Here is a 5,000-nt window from a genome sequence, read left to right as displayed (position 1 = left end):
AAAAACACATACAAACCAACAAAAAACGAATAAACATTAAATGCTTGGTATAATAAACACATAATAAATTAACATCATAAGGAAAAATATCTTATTCATTTCACGTTTTCAGTAGAATTTTGTACTTCATATGATAAAAAGGGCCCCTGTTGGCGCGGGCCCCTTCAGGCGCTGGGCCCAATTTGATCAAAGCGGTCAAATCGGCTTAAAACATTCACTATGGCTACTTACGTGTTTCCTTGTGACAGGGAAGGGGAAGGCGTCGTAGGCCTTCTGACACGTCTTCTGGTTTGCGACGGTGACGCCAACTTCGTTCAGTTTCGACGGGAATGATCCCTCTGAGAAAATATGTGTTCTTAATTACATGCAGATAAAAGAAAAAAAAAGGAAAAAATATTGCTTGCTTTTCCGATTTTCCTCTTCTCTTAGGATGTTTGTCAGAAGTGACTGCAAAATCTATATTCAGTTAATTTGGCATTTACTGCATTTACTTTTATTCCATTTATAATTTCAAAAGACTACCATGTTTCCTATCTGGGGCGTTATTCCAGCTCTTTTTTTGGGGGGGGGGGGGGGGCAACGGTGGATAGGCAAGCGGAGCGAATAAACATATGGAAAAAATAGTGTTAGGATAAGAGTAAACTTCAGTCATTATCCCATATTACAAATACCAATATGTAAAGATGATAATATGATTATATACAGTGTTTTATGTGTATACTTATAGAAGTGAAATATTCATTTTATACAAATATATATTTTAGTTGATGCTTTATACACATTATCATATATGAACGATCCCTGTGATCTGAGCGCCCCTGATAGCAGAACGTAGAACGACTGGTGGAGAAACAACAATGAGCCCCAGGGAAAGGCTAGGTAAGTAGTAACTCAGGAGGTGTCATGGCGTCTGTTTATTTTGATGACGTCACAAAAGTTGCGGCAATACTAATTTAGGCAGCCGCACTATATATACAAAGGAAAGTATAATAGAATTATTGACTAGAGTTCGTACATGTCGGGGAAGTTAATAAAATTGTGGGGACCTCACTGATTGTGCTTTAATTGAAAATCGAAAGTTGCCTCTCTAGTCCACAAGCTTGTTGTCTCGAAGTTGCGGATGCTTTGTGAATATGGTCGATCATTTTGGTCTTTTCAATTTTACAAAAAGATGGAAAATAATTAATTTAATGGTTATATTTTCATCGGACCATCATTAAAATACCCCTGTGGATGAGAAGAGTGGGCGATTATGTTTATGCATGAATAATTCTCAAGTTGAAATGCTCGCATTAGGTGTCAAGCCAAAGGCCAGTATTTTTTACTCAGCTTGAAGGAATTAAGTATACCTACTTTCATTAATACCTCCATGCACTCATTGAATGAATGAAAGGTATTTTATTTAATGTGTAGGATACCAGGCCAGCAAGACTATGAAGTCAAAAACGCCTGAAAAGCCATTGAAACTAACACTGTTGAATATAAGCAGACGAAACCTCCTCGAGTTGCTACTGATCTAGCCTTCCCCAACAATAAACCCAGTACGGAGTTACGAATTTTATTTTATCTTCACATGCTCTGCCTGCTTACCCAACACCATGACATCCACGGGCATCCCAACAGGTTATTGGCCCAGATCCTGCCTATGCTTTAACGGTGAAGAAAGGTATGAATTGATGGAAAAGTAATTTTGTGGTTATTTGATAACAAGAAAACTACACGTGGTTATAACCACTGACCAGCCCGATGAGGATGAAAAGCGAAGCTTATTTATACACAGCTGACATCACTGAAGATGGCTGAAGATGAGACAGTGAAAGCAGAGAAGCAGCAACTTCACTCAAGGCAACAGGTGAGAAAATAAGTGATAGTCTGCTAATAGCAATGATTTTGAAGGGACTACCTCAAGAAATAGGTCAGAATACACTGACATTTCCCCAGTACAAGAAGGAATTACGTGCATTTGAAGAGTCTGAGAAGTTATGCACAACTCAAGATAGAGGTGAAAGTATAATAAAATTGTAGGCCAAGCATAAAAATCCAATGATGTGCTACTCATGTGGTAAACCAGGACATGTCTTATGATTGCAGAAGCAAGAAACCACAAGAAAGAAGCAGCAGAAGATTTGTAGAAAACCAAACTATTACAGGACACTGCCGTAGCAAAAGGAAAGATTACAAGAGAAAATTCCTCAAGCTATCCGGACGCAGCCAAGAAAGCATCTATAAGTGTGATCCCCGAATATAAGGAAGTGTTTACTTGTCGACTGTGGTGCAACGTCACACATTATTACAGAAAAAGATTTTTTTTAGGCTTCATGACGATTTTAATCCAAAGAATCTTGCAATAGAATTAGCTGTTGGAAGTAGAGGCACTGGTGTAGTGCAAGGTAAAGGTGATGCACGTGTCAAACTACATGATAAGGGTAGATTATGTAAGATAACATTGAAAGATGCATTTTATGTACCTTCATACAAACAAAATAATATGTCAGTGCAAGCAGCAACACAGCAAGGTGTAAGTGTAACTTTTGGTCCTGAGTATGCAAAGCGTAAAGTCCTAGATGGTACAGTATTTAACGTTAAAAAGAAAGGAAAATTGTCCTCCTTAAATAGTGTAGGGGGAAAAAGTGCAAATGCATTCAAAGAAATAAAAAGTGTGAATCATACTACAAATGAATGGCATAAATTTCTAGGGCATTGCAACATAATAGATGTCATGAAGTTAGAATGTGTAGCAGATAGAATGCACATTTCTAATAGGAAAATTGAAGTCTATGAAGCATGTACCCTAGGAAAAATGGCTCAGTATAGAAGCAGACAGCCTGATGATCGTTTTGGTCTTTTCAATTTTCAAAAAGAATGAAAAATAATTTTAATGGTTACATTTTCACTGAACAATCATCGAAATAGCCCTGTGGATGAGAAGAGTGGGCGATTATGTTTATGCATAAATAATTCTCAAGTGGAATTGCTCGCAGTGGGTGTCAAGCCAAAGGCCTGTATTTTTTACTCAGCTTGAAGGAATGAAATAAACCTAGTTTCATTAATACCTCCATGCACTCAATATATGAATGAAAGGTATTTGATTTAATGTGTAGGATATCAGGGCAAAAGACTTTATGAAGTCAAAAACACCTGAAAAGCCATTGAAACTAACACTGTTGGATGTTGTACAAAATGTAAACATGATCATGTGCTATTCTAAAAAATAGCCCGGCCTGGTCATCAAAATAAACAGGCGCCATGACGCCTCGAGTTGCTACAGATCTAGCCTTCCCCATAAGCCTCACATGCTCTGCCTGCTTACCCATCACCATGGCATCCACGGACATCCCAACAAGTATGCTGTAATCGGACCTATTAATGTGCAATTTAGTTTAGAAAGTAAAAAAATGTGGCCCATAGGGGAGGGGGGCAACTGACACCCACCCGCTCAAATGGCGCCCCTGTTTCTTGCTCGTTAGAACAACACGTCTTTCGTACATCCTATTGTATCACCTTAATGCACAGTCGCGGTCAAAAACGAGCATCCGCTTAATACCACACTCTTTTGTATAGGGCAAGGCAGACTCGAAGCTTCAGTTCATTAACGGTCTTTCGTTCACCAGTGGACTATTCCTTGCAGAGCCCCCGTCCCTCACGTAGTTCAAAGTCTATGGAACCATTAAACTCCTGTCTTCTAGCCTCTTCTCTGCACTCGTTATTATGATTTACCCTTCTCCTCCTTTATCCTCCCCCATCCATCTCTATACTTCCTTCGACTAACGGGCATCGATGCTTTAAATGGTTCATGTTAAGCGATGTGACTGGCGAACGAGATGTAATGGAATCTGGGTCTGTATGTCACTATTATATATGCACAAGTGTTCTCCACATACTAGCACCGGCAGTAATATATCTAATATACTGCAAGTATTCAAAGTCTGTATATGATATTCCAATATTCCCGATGTTTGGTATAAAGCACGCTTACAGTGTTGGTTAACAGTAAGGAGTGAATTATGGTGAATTATACCTTTTATTCAGCCAAATAATATGGAAAACAGCTGATGATTAGATGTAACATTAGCACTGACTGAGACAATCACATGTTTCTGTGCATTTCTAAAAAGAACAGTGCATGATTAGGTGTAATGTTTAAAGGTTTCAGTATTAAGAATATCTATGGATCTGTTCATTAACTATCATTAAGAACTGTTGGACCTAATACTATACATTAGTTAAAGGTTATTTACGGAAATGTTAATAAATGTACCGCGACTGTCAGTGTGTTTTGGTGTTTCCTATATAGTTCTAAGGAGTGGGAAAAGTTTACATATTTCTATTTAAGAATATCATCTTAATGGTTATCAATATACAAAAAAATGTGTATATATATGTGTATGTGTTGTATACCTATTGCATAAACGTATTTATCTTCTTTAATCATCATAGCCTCATCCCTATCATCATTATCATTATCTTCACCATCATCGATTATGTTAGTAACCATGATCTGTGTTTGTCATTGTACCAGCTGAAAGGTGGCTGAAATAAAAGGCATGTCATCAGGTTGCCAATGGCGCTTTTTTATAGCACAGTAATGGCATGGTGTTAAGTCGAGTTTTTTTTTATGACGGCAGCGACGATAACAGCGATGACGTGTTAGAAATGGTAGTAATCACCTGTATTATGACGGCAGTGACGTGTTAGAAACGGTAGTAATCATCTGTTTTTATTGGAATTTTGCAAGGGACGGCATAATAAAGTACATATGAATTCCAGTTTGAGTATAAAGTTGTTATATCGAAATACAAGGCCTCATTTATCTATTGTGTTGCGGAACGGTTTGATCTGATGAGACTGGTTTGGGGCGAATGCACAGCAAAGAGGGTGGTATGGGGGGGGGGGGGTGAAAGTTATCCTGTCAAATCAGAACAACTTCATCGTAGAGTATGATGTTAAGGTGTGTCAAAAATCCGTACACTTTAATGCTGTATTTAAGATTGGCGTTCCCT

General features: G+C 38.1%; 1 protein-coding gene and 1 long non-coding RNA gene across 2 annotated transcripts in view; one reads left to right on the top strand and one right to left on the bottom strand.

Annotated features, from left to right (window-relative positions):
• Positions 1-378, bottom strand: part of LOC138865661 (uncharacterized) — a 3,633-nt gene extending 3,255 nt beyond the window's left edge. Inside the window, exon 1 of the long non-coding RNA XR_011399448.1 lies at positions 232-378. This is a non-coding gene — a long non-coding RNA (uncharacterized lncRNA). The remainder of the gene's footprint in view (positions 1-231) is intronic.
• dop (microtubule-associated serine/threonine (MAST) protein kinase dop) overlaps positions 1-5,000 on the top strand; it is a gene marked incomplete in the record, with an annotated part of 290,600 nt that overhangs the window by 258,636 nt on the left and 26,964 nt on the right.

The sequence above is a fragment of the Penaeus vannamei genome, chromosome 22, assembly GCF_042767895.1.
Source record: "Penaeus vannamei isolate JL-2024 chromosome 22, ASM4276789v1, whole genome shotgun sequence".
Classification (NCBI taxonomy): domain Eukaryota; kingdom Metazoa; phylum Arthropoda; class Malacostraca; order Decapoda; family Penaeidae; genus Penaeus; species Penaeus vannamei.
Note: the sequence above shows the minus strand (reverse complement) of the source record. Positions and strands in the feature narration are given on the sequence as shown.